The 20,202-nt window shown below is 46.4% G+C and overlaps 1 protein-coding gene across 7 annotated transcripts in view; it reads right to left on the bottom strand.

The window, feature by feature from the left end:
• Positions 1 to 19,893, bottom strand: part of NRCAM (neuronal cell adhesion molecule) — a 286,665-nt gene extending 266,772 nt beyond the window's left edge. For all 7 annotated transcript variants that reach the window (XM_047849512.1, XM_047849514.1, XM_047849517.1 and 4 more), the window contains exon 1: positions 19,744 to 19,893. The gene's annotated coding sequence lies outside the window, so the exon portion shown is untranslated. The remainder of the gene's footprint in view (positions 1 to 19,743) is intronic.
• Positions 19,894 to 20,202: the final 309 nt, after the last annotated feature.

The raw sequence follows: 20,202 nt of genomic DNA, 5'->3' as shown, positions 1-20,202 counted from the left end.
GACTGTCTCATCACGAACAGTGGATGTTCCTGCGGGCAGCAGAATGTCTTAGCATTCTACTAAATGAAAGAAGCCAGGCTCAAAAGGTCCCATATTGTAGGATTCCACTAATGTGAAATGTCCAGAAAAGGTGCATCTGTAGCAACAGAAAGCTGATTAGTGGTTGCCTTAGAGTGGAAGAATAGTCTGAAGCCACAGGGTCTCAAGGAAATTTGGGGGCAGTGATGGAAATACTCAAAACTGGCTTGTGGTAACAGATGCTGTATTGGCTGCTTATGCTACGCAACAAGCTACCACAGACTCAGATCCTTACAACAACACATATTAATGATCTCACAGTTTCTCACAGGTCAGAAGTCTGATTATGGCCGAACTGAGTTTATCAAGGCGTTGGTCAAGCTGCTTCTGATCTGGCACCTGGGGTCCTCCTCCAAGGTCATTCAGGTTGTTGGCTGAACTCAGTTCCTTGTGGTTGAAAGACTACGGCTACCCTTTACCATAAGTAATTCACAGCATGGATGGAAGCTGCTTCCAGGACAGCGGGAGGACAGGAGAGTGTCTCTCGTATAACTGTCCCCTTTTAAGGGCCTATGCATGATTAAGTCAGGCCAGCCAAGTTAGTCTCCCTTTCCATTCACTCATAATCGAGTGGTTTAGGAACCTTAATTACATATGCAAAAGCCCTTCACCTTTGCCGTGTAATACGTTACTCCCTGATCATGGGAGTAACATTTCACCATCTTCACAGGTACCATGCACATTTAAAGCAGGGTATCACACAGGGTATGCATCCAGGAGAAAGACTCTTAGAGGTGATCGTACAAATCTGCTTACTACAACTGCACCATTTATAAATTTATGTTCACAAAATCACTGAATAGTGTACTTACCCTGGACAGACTTTACCATGTCTAAGTTATACCTCAAGACCGCTGTAAAAATCAAATGCCACGAAAAATAAAAAGGTGTCTATAGCACCATAATTCCATTTTTTTAATTTGGGCTACATTTTTGTTTTTCAACGAAATGAATGAAGCCTAGGACCATCTTTTCTAGGAAATGATTCAACAGAAAATTTTTTTCCACATTTATCGACCATGCCCTTTGTAATTTGTTATGCCAATTAATTCACAGTAACCACGTCCCACGAACACGCAGTCAACTTTTCCCTAGTTGGGTTTTATTCCTCCCTCAGCTTTGTTAGTGATGAATAGAGGTTCACTTAAATTCAAAGACTTTGGATTTCCAAAGACAGACTAGGGTTACCTCCCCAGGACGGTTTCCTTTCTCTGATTTCTCCACCAGGGAGTGGCTCCATTTTGAGTTGCCCTCAAACAAAGTACCAGCAACAATGTTGAGTCACATGAAGCCTCCATTTTGCCAGCTGCATACTTCCTAAAATTTCACTCACCCAGAGGTCAGGAACTGTGAGTTCTGGAGCTCTTCAGGATGTCCTGGGAACGTCTTTGAAGTCTGGCAGGTCATGGTATTTTCTGTGTGCTGAACTGAAGCCTAAAACTAAATGTTTCCTAACTTTGGTCCTTTATTCTAAGAACCTTCAGCCTTAAATAGAGCTGGCTGTATAAAACAACACAGCAAGCCTGTGTAATTCTGCTTCAGAGGCTATTTCGACACAACGACGCCCTGCAGAGTCCCTAAGGGCGTGCCCAACAATGTCAACTGGATGGTTATCTGGTAGGTGTTGTTCTCAAGTAGAAACGTAACTGTTACCATGGAAATAAAACACAAAAGGAGCTGTCTATCTCAGAAAATAAAAACTGTTTGGGAATGCAAGCTGGTGCAGCCACTCTGGAAAACAGCATGGAGGTTCCTCCAAAAACTAAAAATAGAACTGCCCTACGACCCAGAAATTGCACTTCTAGGCATTTATCCACGGGATACAGGTGTGCTGTCTGGAAGGGACACATGCCCCCCCATGTTTATAGCTGCATTATCGACAATAACCAAAGTATGGAAAGAGCCCAAATGTCCATCGATGGATGAATGGATAAAGAAGATGTGGTGTATATATATATGAATGGAGTATTACTTGGCAATCAAAAAGAATGAAATCTTGCCATTTGCAACTACGTGGATAGAAATGGAGGGTATTATGCTAAGTGAAATGAGTCACTCAGAGAAAGACAAATATCATATGACTTCACTCATATGAGGACTTTAAGAGACAAAACCGATGAACATAAGGGAAGGGAAACAAAAATAATATAAAAACAGGAAGGGGGACAAAACAGAAGAAACTCATAAATATGGAGACCAAACTGAGGGTAAGTTACAGGAGGGGTTGTGGGATGGGGGGATGGACTAAATGGGTCAGGGGGACTAAGGAATCTACTCCTGAAATCATTGTTGCACTATATGCTAATTTGGATGTAAATTAAAAAAAAAAAATAAAATATAAAACAAGTTAAAAAAAGGAAAACTGCTTAAAATTCTCATTCAAAGGTTTTATATTAAATGCGGAAGGAACTCTTCTGCATAATTAGTTTTTGTGAAAATAAAAATCATGGGGCGCCTGGGTGGCTCAGTCAGTTGAGTCACCGACTCTTGATTTCGGCTCTGGTCATGATTCCAGGATTGTGGGATAATCAGCGTGGAGCTTGCTTAAGATTCTCTCTCCCACTCTCCCTCTGCCCTCCTCCCTCACTCACATGAACACTCTCTCAAAAAAAAAATCCTTCTTGGGACTTTGCCAAAGTTATCTTACTACACAATACATGGGACATCAATGTGTAAGCAAATTTTAAAAAGTAATAATTTTCATTTTTTTTTTAATTAGAGTACTTTTCCTTCTGCAATCCTATTGATGACAATGGCCACAACATCAGGTCACTTGGAGAATCTTAAAAGCTTTATTCATTATTCAAGGATGTGGTCCCATTACTTGAATGTGCTATAGATTAAACAATCTACATTTACCTAAATAGCATCTTGAGGACATGGTTTGATGTTCTCCCCTACACACAATTTTTTTTTTGAAGTTTATTTATTTTGAGAGAGGGAGTGAGAGCTGGGGAGGGGCAGAGAGAGAGGGAGGGAGAGAATCCCAAGCAGGGTCTGTAAAGCCCAATGTGAGGCACGATGAGATCATGACCTGAGCCAAAGTAGAATGTTTAACCGACTGAGCCACCCAGGCACCCCCCATACATCATTTTTTTGTATGTTTATTTTTGAGACAGAGAGGGAGAGAGACAGAGCATGAGTGGGGGAGGGGCAGAGAGAGAGGGAGACACAGAATCTGAAGCAGGCTCAGGCTCTGAGCCGTCAGCACAGAGCCCGATGCAGGGCTCAAACTCACGAGCCATGAGATCATGACCTGAGCTGAAGTCAGACACTCAGCTGACAGAGCCACCCAGGTGCCGCATCCTATACATCATTTCTAAAGGAAACAAATGTCTCTCGTAGATGTCTGGGTCATAATCTCTAACTCGCAGCATGTGGAAACTAAAATTCCACTCCTTGGCATTTCTCATGGCAGGGTAATAGTAGCTCATTGGGGTCAAGACTAAGGGATAGGGGGCTCAGACGCCTTGGGTTAGAATCCCAGTTGTGCAACTTAACAGCTGTGCTATTCTGACCCATTCCTTAAACTCCCTAAGCCTCAGTTTCCTTATCGATAAAATGGGTATAATAACATAAAGTAGGGGTTGGCAAACTATGCCCCACCAGCCAAAGCCAGCCACTACCTATTTTCTAAGGAGAGTTTTATGAAAACACGGAAATGCCCATTCATTTACATATCGCCTATGACTGGGGAGGGGGTGACATGACCTACAAAATCTAGAATATCTTCCCTGCCCTTTACAGAAAAAAAAAAAAAAAAAAAAGTGCTGCCCTGGAACATCAAGGGTTGTTGTAAGGATGAGAAGAGATACTTCATGAAGGTGTTCTCTACAGTTAAGCAACCCACGAGTGTTGTGAATTCGTGTTACCGATTGGTAGAAAAGTTGTAAAATCACTGGGACCTCGTTGCCTAAAATTCGGAGAGGCCTCTCGGTCTGCACCACCTCAGGAGCAGACTGCCCAGGAAGAAATGCCCGGGGATGAGGGGGCTCGGCCCTTCTCTGGGATGGAGGTGGCTGAGGTGGTGTGACGGCAGGATGTGCCGTGCAGCTGTCAGCGCAGGGCAGGGAGCCCGCCGGGCCACAGACAGCAGCTGCCGCGAGCCGTCCATTTCAAGTAACTGATCCCCTGCTATTCCCTGACGGAGGAGCTCTCGGTCACAGGTGTGGGACACATGCATATTCATCACTGGCCCCTCTCCTGACTGTGCCAACGAGATGGGAGGAGGGGTGGGACTGGGCTCAAATGTATGCTTCGACCACGACCCCAGCACAGCCCCCTTCCATTGTCCGCAACAGTGACTGCTTTCCCGAGACGGACTCGGCTTGACCAGAGTTGGAAAATTTTCAGCGTGAGCGTGACGTAAGACAACCCAGGCTCACAAGTCAAAACTCATAAAATGGATCTAACGCCAGTCATTTATCCTGGCACTGGCGTTGCTACCTCCATAGGAGTACGTTTGCAAACAAACGTGGGTCCACACGTAATGTTACAATGGGTCCCACACATCTCACGGACAATCGTCACAAAATTGTCTTAATACAGATATTTTTTTCTAATTTTTTAAAATGTTTATTTACTTTTGAGAGAGACACAGCATGAGCGGGAGAGGGGCAGAGATAGACACACACACAGAATCAGAAGCAGGCTCTAGGATCTGAGCTGTCGGCACAGAGTCCGATGCGGGGCTCAAACTCACGGAGCACGAGATCGTGACCTGAGCCGAAATCAGAAGCTTAAGTGCCTGAGATGCCCAGGTGCCCTGAAGGCAGATATTTAAAACATCTAAAGGATTTGCACTGAGAGTGGTTTTTCAGAAAGAAACCACTGCCTGATCCCTGCTCCTGTCTAGGGTCTTAGACATTTCACTCCATCAGTTCGTGCCTCACTGCCTTGCAGTGAGGGAAGCTGTGAGGATCCGCAAAATTGAAACAGTCATGATTCCAAGTTATTTCCTGCTAGATACTCGTGGGTTTTCATTAGTCCCTCCTGACGGGATCATAAATAAAGTCGAGTCCGCAGCAAAGGAAGAACATTATCACCCGGGGAAAGCCCAAATGGGAAAATGGTTTATACATTAAAATGGAATCAATGAGTCACGCAAAGTCAGAGTCAGAAAAGTGCCAGGCGCTCACAGCAAGAACCTTCCTACCAAATCATCTCCTTGCTCTTATTTACAACAGTCGGGCCCTTCTTTGGGTGTGGCGGCTCATTAAACGCCCCACACGTGACCTTGATAGGACACTGCCTGGAAGGAGCTTAAGGTCTAAGACAGGCAAGGCTGTCGCCAGTGAAATTGAAAAGAAACTCACACTAAGTGGGCAGACGTCATTAAGGACCAACTAAAATGGTTTTAGAGTTTCCAATTAATTCAAACCAACATTTGAGTTGATTAAAAGCACTTGGCAACACTGCATCTCGAACAGACAGTGGTGCTGCCTGATGATAGCTGCAAACCCCCCTTCACCCTGTCCCACTAAACCCGCATCCACACCAACTAGTCAGGCTTTTCACTCATCCAAGCTTTCACTTCCCTCAGCACCAGGAAAGATCAGCAACCGTATCATTTTCCAAGTCAAAAGACATCTTCTGATCCGCCAGGAGCAGCAGAGCCTTTAACAAAATACACCTCGTTAAGAGCCCAAGTGATGACAATCTACACATGAGAAAGGCGTCAAAGTTGGGAGTTGACTTGATTACAATCAAAAAGAGTAATCAACTGTTTAAACTACCAATTTCCTACATCTGTCCAGTTAATAAAACAAATACTCTCCCTACCCACTCCCAGTATTTCTGTGCTTTAATTCAAGGTACAGAGACTTTCTAAGTAACCGATTTACACACACATACTTCTCTGGTACACAAAGTAGGCATTGATAGATATAAATATATTGATATATAGACAGAGACACAGACATCCAAACATAGAGATGTGGTGGGGAGCTCTATTTTCACCCTTCCTTTTTTTGTAAGGGACAGGCTTAGAAACAAACGGGAGACCTTTAATTGCATTGGTTTTCTACGGCTGCCATAACAAAGCATCACACACTGGGTGGCTCAAACAAGAGGACTGTATCGTCTCACAGGTTTGGGGGCTAGAAGTCCAAGGGCAAGGTGTCGGCAGAGTTAGTTCCTACTGAGGGCCATGAGGGAGAATCTGTTCCATGCCTCTCCCCCGGCTTCCGGTGGTTGGCTGGCCATCTTGGGTGTTTCTTGGTTTGGAGATCTCTACTTGATCTCCACATGGTGTTCCCCCACTGTGCCTGTGTCCAACTTTTCTCTTTTTATAAAGACACGAGGCATATTGAATTACGGCCCACTGCAATGACCTCATTTTAGCTGTAAAGAGCCTATCTCTATATAAGGTCAAACTCTTAGGTCCTGTGTTAGGACTTCAACATCTGAATTTGGTGACACAATTCAATCCATGACATATCCCCATTTCTAAAGCTCTGTGTCTATACTCAGGTCAAAGGTAACTGTTATTTTTTTTAGCCTTATTGAGGTGTAATTGACAAACGAAAGTGTAAGATATTTAAGTACACATATCTGGTACACATATACACTGTGGAAGAATCCCATCTACTTTACACATCCGTCGCCTCACTTTTTGTTGTTGTTGTTGTTGTTGCTGTTGAGAACATTTAAGTTCTACTGTCTTAACAAATTTTAATTATACAAAACAGTGTTATCAACAATAGTCACCAACGTTATGCATCGAATTCTCAGACATTATTTACCTTATTGCTGAAAATTTGCACCCTTTTACCAACCTCTTCCTACCTCCCCCAAGCCCCCAGCTCTGGGCAACCACCTTCGACTCTCTTTTTCTAGGAGTCTGACTTTATTTTAAATTTCACATGTAAGTGATGCCATGAAGTATTTGTCTTTCTCTGTCTGGCCTATTTCACTTGGCATAATGCCCTCTGGGTTCTTCCATGTTGTCACAAATTTCCTTCTTTCTCATGGCTGAATAATACTCCATTGTATAAATATACCACACCTTCTTTATCCGCTCATCTGTTGATGGACACTTGGGTTGTCCCCATCTTGGCTACTGTGAATAACGCTGCAGTGGACATGGAAGTGCAGAGAGAGAGAGAGAGAGAGAGAGAGAAAATGAGAGAGTGGGGGAGGGGCAGAGAGAGAGGGAGAGAGAATCTTAAGCCGGCTCCACACTCAGCATAGAGCTGGATGCGGGGCTCAATGTCAACGACCCTGACATCATGACCTGAGCCGAAATCAAGAGTCAGACGCTTAAAAAAAAAAAAAAAAAAAAAAAAAAAAAGAGTCAGACGCTTAACCTAACGGACTGAGCCACCCAGATGCCCCACTTCCTGGTTTTAAATTAGGGACTCGAGCAGGCAGGTGAAATCATTCAATCCAGAAAAGTGCCATTTTTTAAAACTGGCAAGGTGGAGCCCTAAATGGCACCTGTGTGACTGAAAAGAGGAGGTTGCTGGATCAAATGGCAGTTTTATTCTTAATTTTTTGAGGAACTTCCATACTGTTTTCCATAGCGCCTGTGTGGCTGCTATCTTTAAGCACCTACCTCTCCTCTGGGGCACAAGGGAACAGAATAAATACAAACAATGGTATATATCCAAGCCTGCTCGCAAGCATCATGGTGTGTGTTTCTCTGTATCGAACCCCTAAGCATATGCTGTCTGTGAGCTGGATGAATTTAATATATTAAAATGGTTTCATGCTTTATTGACTTGTGGGGTTGCTAGTTAGTCATGGCTGACACAAAAGATTACTGATCGTCCTCTTGAAAATTATGAAGAGGCTATGGCTTGAAATAAAACACAATCAGATTTCAAAAGACTACTGAATACAACTGGAAAGAAGTACTCACTGAACTTACACCCTTTTTTTTATCGCATTGCCGCAGTCTGATTTTCGCATATATGTTATTATGATTTGTTGACGGTTAAGAATGTAGTTTGTGGTTTTTGAAAACAGTCCCACCGTGCATTAGAAAGGGTATCAATCTCTCAGATCGCAGTGTGAGACCCTTACGTCTGTTCAAAATCCAGCAGACAGAGTTATTGCTAAGGATGTCAGAGATACACAGATCTCTGAAGCGATCTTGTCAGAATACTCTGGTGAACACGAGACAGGTGCGTTCTACCTAAAGAGAACACGGACTGATGCCAACCTTCTGTCAGTACTTTCGTTTTTATCTTGATTCGCCATAGTTACACCCTCTTGTGCGGTAGGGTTGGACGATGACAAAGTCTATGTTTCATCGTCAGTTTCTAGCTGAAGAAGGAAACGTCCTCGAGCCTCGTTTCCAAAGCCGTACAGGACACTGAGGTTCCTTAGTCTTTGCAGAGTAGCCTGGTACTTCTCAAACTTGAATTAATTACGAATTTCACACCTATACAATTTTTCCCTACGTGTCTCTCAAACATGGTCCCATTGCCTTGAACCCAGTCCCTGTACAATCCACTAACTGGTTGGGGGAGACCATGCTGTAAGTCAGTGCACATGCAGGAAGATAGAGAACTCGGCAGGTAGGAGCAGCCTGCGGCCAACCCAAAAGGAGAGAAGGTTGGCTTCCAAAGCCGCAGCCTGCGTGCTTCTCTGGTCTGGTTCACACCCCGGCCTTACCACTTTTCATCTCTGTCCTGTGTGCCCCGCTTCTGATTTCTTCACATTCAGGTGGTGGAAAGCAATCTTAGAAAGTGCTTCATTCAATCAGTGTGCAGCCACCCAGAGACCTCCAGGGGGAGGTGACAAGCACCAGCCTCAGACTCTGAAGGGAAAGGAAAGGCCTGTGCAAATCCAGAATCATCTGCCGTGAGCAAAGGTAGAAAATTACAGAGCAACTCTTCGGGGTCACAAAGATGTCACTTAGGGCTCCACAGCGGCAGTTTAAAAAATGGTACCCTTCTGGATTGAATGATTTCACCTGCCTGCTCGACTGCCTAATTTAGAACCAGGAAGCAAATTACAATCATACAAAATCCAGGCCTGAAATTATGAACGTTTGATTTCCCGTGGTCTAGACAGCGTCTGTATCTTCGAACCAGGTCCGAGGACAAAACTCCCCAATTCCCTCTGACAAAAAAAAATCCTCTTGACATTTTGCAATATTCGTGTACTCTGTCATTCATTCTTGCATTCACTCATTCATCAAATGTCGGGACCCTTCCAGACACACCACCATGCACAACAGGAAACACAGCTCAGGCTCCTCATGGAACAGAAGGGGTCTGGATTTCCACAGTCTCGAACCTGGGGAAAGCTGACAGAATTCTATTATGAGCAAGGCCAAAAATGCCTTTCTTGCCTGGATGAGTATTTTGTTTTCTGATTCCTTTTACCAAAAGAGACTTGGTCTCTCAATGTTATCTGCCACAAATATCAAGTATTTTCATACAAGCAAGGTACTTTTCTTCATTTACCACCTGTCCCCCTCTTTCCGGATTTGTATTTAGACACATTTGATTGGGTTTCACTTGGTGTCAATTACACTACGCTCTTTGAGGAGATAGAATAATCTGTCTACTCTGAGATCCCCGAAAAGCTGCTCCTGAAATGAACTTTGCTGAGTTACAAGTTCATATAAACCTTGTGCAAAGCAAAGAATCCTGTTTAACATGAATATCATCCCAAATGTGTTTGGCAAGTTCACATTTTTATATCTCTAATTTTCTCAAGCTGGGGCCCTCTGTATATAAAAGCACAAAATAGCTGGAGAGGTGAGATGATCTAAGAATTTTCCTGTTATTCTGAAAAAATACTAGCTTTGACTCTTAGTAAGGTCTTCTCAATGCATTTCTTTTCAGTGCATGGGTATTATCATATTTCATTTTTGCAGGGTGATTTATAAGCTATTTCTATTTCATGATGTCAAATGATTTCAATGACCTGAAGTACCACAAGAAAATATCTCTTGGATATTGGATGCTATGAAATGGAGACTATTCTCCATTTGTCAAGACGTCACCGCAAACATTTTTATCCTCATCCCTTTCTCTTTCTTTCAGATTTTAAGTTACTACCTTTACAGGGGGGCTCTTTCCTCTCTCCTCATTATTTATAATCTCTCTTGGACCTTGTGCTGTAGGACACTTCTCCAGGATGTCTCATTACCCACCTGAGCCTTCCCGCCCTCTGAATCCCTCTCACCCTCGCTGATCTCTGCTCCTCCAGCCCCAGTCCCAGCAATCGAAACCGACCATGAACTCACCAACTCCCTGCTGCTTAATGGGTCCCTTTATGGTCCTAGGACAGCAATCAACCCTTGATATATTTTACCTTCCACTCTAAATTGGCGTCAGGGTAACTGTTACTAGAAACAAATAGCCATGGAGTTTTAAAAACCCCATACCGGGGTGCCTGGGTGGCTCAGTCGGTTAAGCGTCGAGCTCTTGGTTTTGGGTCAGGTCATGGTCTCATGGTTCTTAAGTTCGAGCCCTGCATTGGGCTCTGCACTGATGGCCGTGAAGCCTGCTTGGCTCCCTCTCTCTCTGCCCCTCCCCTGCTCACTCTCTCTTTCTCTCTCTCTCTCAAAATAAATAAACATTTAAAAAATAAAGTATTCCAGCTATTACAATTTGTGAGACATATGATGTATCACAATTTATGTAAACTACAACACATGCTATAAATTAAGACAGTCAATTCTGAAGTGAACTTGCTTTTGTTTAAATTACAGTTTTAATTATCTCTGAATATCTACTAATTTTTTACGTTGTTGCCATGTCAATGTTCTTTCTCTAAAAACAGAAATATTTGAATGTATTGAATGACATAAAAAGTGGCTTTTCCCCATCATGCTACCAACATCGGGAGAAAAAACTATGTCATCAAGTTATCTGAATGGTCAAAGATACCAAAGCAAAATTTTTCCAATTATGGTTTCATGGAATGCCAGGAAGCATTTCAAAGTATCCCAAATTATTTTTGATTTCGCTTACATTTCAGTAAGCTCGACCTCGCCAGGAGCTGTCTTATTATTCTGGCTATACCCACAGCCAAATTCTCTTTCAGAAATGCTTTAAATCAGATGCTGGCCTAGCGAACTGAATGGGGTAGCATGTGCCGTATTAAAAACTTCAGTAGCAAGTGGAACCGTGATGGACCCCCACCGGAAGCAGAAAGGTGAAATCATGCTTCCCAGATATACTCACATGGGAAAAAACACGGCTTCGCCAATATGTAGGGCAGACTTATCTACCTTGTCATGTATCAAAACAATCTGTGGTCAATACCAAAACCCTGTAATGAGATTTTACATGGGGAGCTGACTGGGCATTTCTGTATTTATTCCAGTAGATACTCCAGGGGAAAGAGGACTATTTGCAATGCAATTAGGGGGGACAAGTGCATCCGAGTGCACGCCAGACGCAGGGGCCTCCCCGGATTCACACAGGCCAATGTCTTAATGCAGCGAACGGCACCGAACTGCACTTCCTACAGTTTTCAAACTTTCGTCGGTTAACTAGATGTTTACCGAGTGCCTCGCTCGGGCATGCCACTTTTGTGGATACGCCATCCAGCCCCTACGGACCTTGTTCCAACACCATCTGTCACTTAAGCTTGCACAGATTCAGAAATTTCAATTCACACTCATCTACTCGGCACTCAAACTGAAGCTATAATTCAAATTTCGACATGAAGCTTGAATTCCTTTTCACTGTTCTTCAACTTTGACCCGGCTCCCCCTCCTCTTCCTTCACTGAAAAGGGCCAAGACAACAGCCCAGCAAGTGGGGCAGGCAAAACAGGCCTCTTTTGTTCACTTTTGTCCCTTCAGCTCTCTATTGAGGTGAGGGACTAAAAGGCCGCACAGGCTTTGGAAGGCAGCAGCTTTTGCTTGCAAGCCATCCTTCCTCAGGGCCCAAGAAAACTCTAGGATGAAACTCTTTTTCGACAGTCCGCTTCTACCTTACGGCATAATTAATGGGAGATTAGTCCTTTTTTTTCCTTTCCCCTCCCCTTGGAGAGAATCTGCTAATGGCGTTCAACATGAGCTTGTCGTGTTTGGCAAAAATGTATGCTTGTAAATCATGCCGTTCAAATGTCAAGGTCATCTAAAAGTGGCATGAAATTGCTTTAAAGTTGAAATTTGGAGAAAAGATCACTACATACTGAATACATATACTGAATTTTTTGAATGCTCTCAGCCCACTTGAGAAAGATAAATCGAATTCATTGCATATTACACAGTAGAAGACCTCCTACAGGATTCCCTCAGATTGCCTTGGGAATATGTGTTTGTGGTTACAGTGGGTTTCGAACCAATATACGACACACATCATAAAATTTAAATATACACATGAACAGATAGATAGATAGATAGATAGATAGATAGATAGATAATGTTCAAACGATTCTTTCCAGCCCTATCACCACTTAATAAGGATTTCAGATGTCTCCGAACATCAAATCGCTATGTTGTACACATGAAACTAATAAAATGTTGTATGTTGATTACAGGTCAATTAAAAAAAGAATTTTAGAAAGGATCCTTTGGTCTGATAATAACTACCGTTTCCACTCTCGTGTGAGTTCAACAGTGCTTTTAAGGCACGGCATTGTGGAAGCAGATCAGAGAGCTCACAAGACAAGCTGCATTCATCACTCCTGTTTCTGAACTGAATAAGCCATTTGGACAGTATGTGCAGCAGACGAGCACTAGCCTTTGTAAATTTGTTCCCTTTACCACCAGCATTTCTTAGATTCACTAGCTTTTCAGTTACTTGCGGGAAGCCCTCCATCAGACTTTTCAAAACTACCTTTTTCTAATTTGAAATTCCAATCTTGTAGGCCAGTAAAATAGGTCAATTAAGTTGACACCGCATCTTTTTTATTAGCTCAGCTAAGCAATGATAATTGGGTAGTGAGGGTTTATACTGTCATCTTTGAAGATTCAATGGTAGGGAGAAATGCCCAGTGCAGACCTGCAGTTCACAAGTCCAACACATCCCTAAATAGGATATTCCTATCTGTTTGCAGATATGAGGCGGATTTGCTCCTGATCTGGGTTAAAATGCGAACGTTATTTTTCTCTGTAAAATAAAATCATACTAGTATTTCATCTAGCCTCAGAGCAAGGCCACTTCACCCAGCTGTGCTACAGACATGTATGCTCTAATTCAACATTAAAAAAAAATAACATGAATGTCCTTCACCAGTGCTGGCTTAGCCTGGGCGATGACACACGTGTTCCGTAGCATCTATTTCATGCTCTATGCAAAGTACGGGGTCAATCCTTACTCGTTAAAAACCATACATCTCCTGGGGCGCCTGGGTGGCTCAGTCGGTTAGGCATCTGACTTTGGCTCAGGTCATGATCTCACAGTTCGTGGGTTCGAGCCCCTACTTGCACCCTATCTCTCTCTCTTTCAAAAAACATTTTAAAAAAACCATGCATCTCCTTATTAAAAAAAAATTAAAGCGGTAAGTTAGAAAATGTCATGAAACCCTTGTTCATGACACATAGTATATTAGTATATTAATTGGTATATTAATAGTATATTAGTAAATTAATTAGTATATTAATTTATAACTTTAAAGAGTAACAGCTATAGTTCTCTCCACCCATTAGGATGGCTATTGTCAAGAAAACAGAAAATCGGGGCGCCTGGGTGGCTCCGTTGGTTAAGTGTCGGACTTCAGCGCAGGTCATGATCTCGTGGTCCATAAGTTCGAGCCCCACGTCGGGCTCTGTGCTGACAGCTCAGAGCCTGGAGCCTGCTTCAGATTCTGTGTCTCCCTCTCTCTGCCCCTTCCCGCTCATGCTCTGTGTGTCTCTGTCTCTCTCTCAAAAATAAATAAATATTAAAAAAAATTTTAAAGAAACAGAAAATAAGGGTTGGTGAATACGTGGAGAAACCGGAACCCTGTGCTCTCTTGGTGGGAATGTAAATGGTAAATCTGCGGTGGAAAACAGTACGGTGGTTCCTCAAAAAATTGAAACAATGCCTTGACCTTACGATCCAGAAATCCCACTTCTGGGCATATATCCAAAAGAACTGAAAGCAATGACTCAAAAAGGTATTTGTGCACCCATGTTCATAGCAGCACTCTTCACGATAGCCCCAAACTGGAAACAGCCCAACAGACGAATGAATTTTTTAAAAAAATGATTGACGAATGAAATTTTTTTCACGTGGTATTACATACAACGGAATATTATTCAGCTTTCAAATGGAAGGAAATTCTGACACGTGGAGGAGCCTTGAAAACATCATGCTAAGTGAAATAAGCCAGTCACAAAAGGGACACAGACTGTAGGATCCCACTCGTACGAGGTACTGAGAACGGTCAAATTCACAGACAAGAAAATAGAATGATCCTTGCCAGGGCCTGGGAGGAGGAGGAATGGGTAGTTATTGCTTCATGGGGATTGAGTTATAGCTGGGGAAGGTGAGAAAAGTTCTGGAGATGGACAGCGGTGATGGTTGTGAAACATCTTGAAGTACTTAATGCCACTAAATTACATAGTTAAAAATGGTTAGAGCCGTTATCACAATAAAAGAGTGGCTTGGCGAAACCATCACATTTTCAATAAATACATGACATTTGCTCCCCCATTTAAATCTTTTTTTTTTTAATGTGTATTTATTTTTGAGAGTGAGAGAGACAAAGCACAAGCGGGGGAGGGGCCGAGAGGGGGAGACACAGAATCTGAAGCAGCTCCAGGCTCTGAGCTGTCACCCCAGAGCCCGACACGGGGCTCAAACTTACAGACTGAGAGGTCATGAGCTGAGCTGAAGTCGGACCCTTAACCGACTGAGCCACCCAGGCGCCCCGCTCCCCAATTTAAAGACAACCTGATATTGGAGGTAGAGCTGTTCCTGTAGCTTCTTCACGTAGCCTCCTCCTTCACATTTTAAACAGAAAAACGAACCGTTCGTCAATTCGTTTTGGCACATTTTCCTATTCTTAGAAACTTCAGTCCTGATGGTAAGAGAGACTCTTCAAAACTAAAGGGGCTTTTCATTTGCCTCGGCAGACAAAGGATAAAGTTAGCCACTCTGTTCTTGCCCCTAGCATCCCCAGGTGTCCTCTGTCCTCACCTGGCAGAAAGGTTCAGGGCTCCTTCAGCGGGGGAAGGAAAACACACCTAAAAAGCATTTAATAATTTTTTAATCATTTTCAAGTTACTTCCTTTTCGCCAATCACCTCAGCAGTTCAGGACTGACCTAAAGCAGCGTTTGGATGCAAACATATAAAACTTCTAGAGAAGACTACAGAAACTCTATATTTCTAGTTCACCTTGTTTTCAGCTACCATACTTGTCAGCTGGAAACTGGTCTTTGGAAGTGGGGATGAGACTCCGCAGGCTGCTGATGGAGGCGAGCAAATCAGGACTGCTATGGATTAGACTGTGAGCCCCAAAATTCATATGTGAAAGACCTAACCCCCAATGTGACCGTATTTGGAGATAAGGCTCTGGGGAGGTAATTAAGGTTCACTGAGGTAATAAGGATGTGGTCCTAATCCAATAGCATCAGTGGCCTTAGAAGAAGAGGAAGACAGAGATCTCGGTGCACATCCACCAAGGAAAGCATGTGTGAGCACACAGCAGGAAGATGGTCATCTGGAAGCCAGGGAAACAGCCCTCACTAGAGACTGCCCATGTTGGTGCCCTGATCCCAGAATTCCCAACTCCAGAACTTGAAGAAAGCAAAGTTCTGTTCCCTACACCACTCAGTCTATGGTATTTGGTTATGGCAGCCCCAGCTGACTAGAACAAAGACCTTCTGATTTCCTGGTGAGAATCTCAGGGAAACAGCTTACCCTTCAGATAAGGCTCAGTGCTTACCCTTAAGGGAGCAAGCGATGACTGGTAGGAGCCACAAGAGGACTTTCTCAGATGTTCACAATGTTCTATTCCTTAATTTGGGCACTCGTTACACCCATGTGTTCAGTTTGAGCAAGTTCATCAAGCTGTACATTTATGATATGTGAAAAAAGAGTCTGTGTGCAGAAGTATGCAGCCATACTTCTAATGTTATCATTGGAACTAATCTCCCTGGGGGCACCTGGGTGGCTCAGTCAGTTGAGCACTAACTCTCGATTTCATCTCAGTTTGTGGGATCGAGTCCTGCTTCAGACTCTACGGCAGCATGGAGTCTGCTTGGGATTCTCTCTCTCTCCTCTCTCAGCCCCTTGCCCATGCATGTGCCCTCTCTCTCCCTCCCTCTCTCTCTCTCTCAAAATAAATAAAAATGAAACTTAATTAATATCTCTGAAGGCAGGAACTGCACTGTCTAGGACACTAGACTATCCATTCAGTAAATATTTATGAATGAATGAATGAATGAATGAATGACTTAAAGTATTTCTTCATCAGAAAAGCATCCTGTGGGGTTCCATTAAATAGCTCCTTCGTACATGCAAATACATTATCTGCCATTTCTGTTTCTATCCAGCCAGTTGTACAAGGAAAACTACACCTACATGAAAACGTTATTCGAAATGATCCTTTAGGAAGTTTTCTGTAGCCCAGGTACAGTACCCTCTCCTGCTTCGGAAGCACTTATACCCCCAGCTATCCTTGTCGTGGTCACATCAGCCTCACAGGAAGTACTGTTTCCAAAGAGGAGTTTGCTTTTCATTTACCGTCACTGCTGCAGTAACGAAATGATACCATGTGGGGAGACTGGTCTTCAGTCCAAAGACCTCATCACTACCCGGCATTAGGTGGCTGGGTGACCTCTCAGCACCCCATTGTACTCATTCAGAAACCAAAACATTTGGATACAGTGTTCTCTTACAGCTCTCAAATTCCTGGATGATGTGAAATGTTTTGCAACTTTCCTGCAATAAAGTACAAAGCAGGCTGAAAGAAGACCATGAGTCAGTAGGATTAAGAATGCACAATGAGGGGCGCCTGGGTGGCTCAGTCGGTTGAGCATCTGGCTTTGGCTCAGGTCATGATCTCACAGTTTGTGGGTTCGAGCCCCACATCGGGCTCTGTGCTGACAGCTCAGACCCTGGATCCTGCTTCGGATTCTGTGTCTCCCTCTTTCTCTGCTCCTCCCCCATTCATGCTCTGCCTCTCTCTCTCTCTCTCCTTCAAAAATAAATAAAAACATTAAAAAATTTTTTAAAGAATGCACAATGAATTCACAGTTACAAACATGCTGAAGGCTATTCCAGGAACAGCTGATCTCACTTTAGGTCAAATTCTTGTTTCTACAAGTTAATATGCAGCATCTTTGTAAATGCACCACCAGTCAAATACTCAGGATATCAGATACTTTCCTAAGATGTCATAGTAGGGTCCTATTCAAATTCAACATCCAATTTGAGGAGTAAATCTGCAGTCAAAGGAGTGTACAAAGGAGATTCGGGACTGGGGAGCCTACTAGAAACGTTTGCCAAATGGAAATGTTTGCCTTTTCTTAAAATTAAAAAAAGAAAAAAGTTTTCTGAAAAATTGCAATGTTGCAGGAACCTCTCAGCCTCTCTGTAATCATAGAGGCATCTCGTCACTAAGAACAGTCCGGTGACTGTAACTGGCTAGACAAACAGCAGGGCACTTAAAAGCTAACAGGAATAAAAGAACATGTAAAGGAATTCCAGGGCAATACGAGGCAATAAAAGGCTATTCCACAATACAATCTGCTGATTTACAGTAGCGCCTGCTACTGTGAGGTCTGTGGGAGTCAGAACTGAATGGCCTTATAATGTCCCTGATCACTAGGTGGTTTTAGGCTTCCCCTAAACTAATGCGGTAAGCCTCCAAAAAGTCCCCATTTTCACAGTCTGGGATGATGGTAAAGTGTAGGGGCAAAACTCACCCTTGCTCCTGCCCCCCACTCCCCTCCCCTGCTTCCTAGCTATGTGGCCTTGGGAAAGTTAACTGACCTCTCAAGGCTCCGTCTCCTAATTTTAAGAAAAGGGTAGTCATATGTTGTGGAAATTAAAGAAGATGATACGTGTACCATGCACAGCGCCTGGTACATCTGAAGCTCTCAAAACAACGTGGACTCTCATTACCACTAAAGTGGAAAGTATCCAGTGGTCTAAACCCATTTCAGTACTTCCGGAAAGTCTCCTTTACTCTTCAGCTATTATTACAATATTTTAATAACAGGGCATGGTTAGCCTCAAGCAGTCCCAAACCAAAGCAGCCCAGCCTCCAAAGGTCTGCCTTCAGTAGCTGCAGCGTTGCTGACAGCCCCAGGGGGAGCTCCTGGTGCAGAACGCCAGCCTCCTGCCCCATTACACTCGCCTCCATCACTTCTCTGCAAGAGCCTCGGGCGAGGAAGGGCCCAGCCTCTCAGACCTGCATCTCTGCGCGTTAACCATGCGGGACCGAGAAGGAAAAGAACATTTCCCTGTTAGGACAAACAGCTCCGCGGAGGGCAAGAGAGAGGCTGGGTGGAAGGAGACGCCCCCGCTCGGCGCCCTCCCTCGGCGTCGGCAGCTGCGCAAGGGCGGCCCCCCGAGCGTGCGGGGGACCGAGGATGCGGCCGAGGGCCCGAAGCGGACGACAGGGGAGGGGATCCGGAGGGAAGGCCAGCGGCCGGCTCACCGGCCCCGCGGGGCCCGAGGACCCCTCTGGCGGCGCCTGCTGCCCAGGGTACACCGCTCCAGGAGTGATGACGAGTCCCCGGCTCACTCGACCGCGGCACCCCTGGTCCCCTCTGGGCGCGGGGAGTTGCGGGCCGGGAACCGCCGAGCCGGCGAGCAGCCGGGGACCAGCACTCGGCGGCGCCCACTCGCGCGGCCAGGAGGGGGCCGGGGGCGGCGCACGGCGCAGATGGCGCTGGCGGCGAGATGGATGCTCCAGAGCCGGCAGTCACTCCCGGCTCAACACAGCATCCCGGGCCAAACGGCTGCCAGAGCCCACTACCGGGAGCCCGGGCAGGGAAGGGGCTCTTCTGGGCCAGCCCCAAACCCCGGTGGGCCAGCCCCAACAGTCCCAGCCCCCGGAGGCTGGGCGGAGCGCCGGGACCCCGAGGACTCGCACCTGTAGGGCCAACAAACCCCTGGAAAGCCCCCACCCTGCTGCCTTTGCGGTCTCTCCCTTTCCCCCAGATTCCCCGAGTTCTCCCCTGGGGCGGCGAGAGTGGAGGTCGGCTCGGCCTGGAGCCCGGCGATCGGCGCAGGTGTGAGCACATCCGAACAAAGCCCACGCCCAGATGTGTCCGCGGGGACCCGGACGCGCACCCGCCGGTGCGCGCCGGCCCGGCACCTGCGCTCCACGCCCCGCCGGCACCGTGGCGTGACACCCTACGCCCCCCGCGTGCATGGCGGGGAAGCCGCCGTGCCGGGCCCCAGCAGGCTCCCCAGGCCCAACTGGCCACCCAGGGACCCCAGGCAGGGCTTCCCGGAAAGCGCGGGGCGCGGATGCAGAAGTTGTCCACAGACTGGAGGAGGTGAAGGGCCCGCCCGAGCCAGCCAGGGCTGCCGCATTTCGGCGAGTCCCCGCCCGGGCGCCCGTCCCCCTCCACCCCGCTCGGCACCCGCGGGCGCGTCCGAGGCCTGAGGGTTGGAAGGGAGTTGGCCACCAGGTTCGCCCCGCCGCAGAGAGCGGCGCGGCGCTGCCAGCCGGGAGGGCGCTCTGCTGAACCCCGGGCCGGCGTCCGAGTGACAACACAGCAGCCCCCCGGTGCCCTCCTCCGCTCCAGCCGTCGCCCCGGAGCAGGACCGAGTGTCACCGCCGGACGCGCACGGAGCTACTCACGTTCTTCCGCCGCGCCCACCGCTCAGCCCCGGCGCGGCCGCCCGGCTCCCCGGAGCGCGGACGTTGTCCGTTCCCGACGGAGCTGTGGCCTCCGGCGGCCCCGCGGTGTCCCCTGCGCCGCGCGTCTGAGGCTCCGACTCCGGCGCGCGTCCGCCCGCGACCCGGGCGAAGCAGGGCTGGCCCCGCGTCGGCGCGCGCCCCCGCCGCTCCCGCCCCTGCGCGCCCGCCCCGCGCCGCGCTCTGCCTCCCGGTCGCTCGCTTTAGCGTCCTACCCCCGCCGCGCTCGCCTCCCCGGCGTCCCCCGCCCTTCCCCGGCTGGCCCGGCCCCTCCCTCCCCTGCGGCTGCGGCGGCGACGAATGGGCTCAGGCCGCCGGCGCCTCGGGGACCCGGCGGCCCCCTCACCTGGGATGCCGCGCCCTCACCCCGCCAAGCGTGTGTGGCGGTGGTTGTCGGGGTCG

This window comes from Prionailurus viverrinus, chromosome A2 (assembly GCF_022837055.1).
Source record: "Prionailurus viverrinus isolate Anna chromosome A2, UM_Priviv_1.0, whole genome shotgun sequence".
Classification (NCBI taxonomy): domain Eukaryota; kingdom Metazoa; phylum Chordata; class Mammalia; order Carnivora; family Felidae; genus Prionailurus; species Prionailurus viverrinus.
The sequence above is the reverse complement of the archived record's forward strand: the minus strand, read 5'-3'. Positions and strand labels throughout refer to the sequence as shown.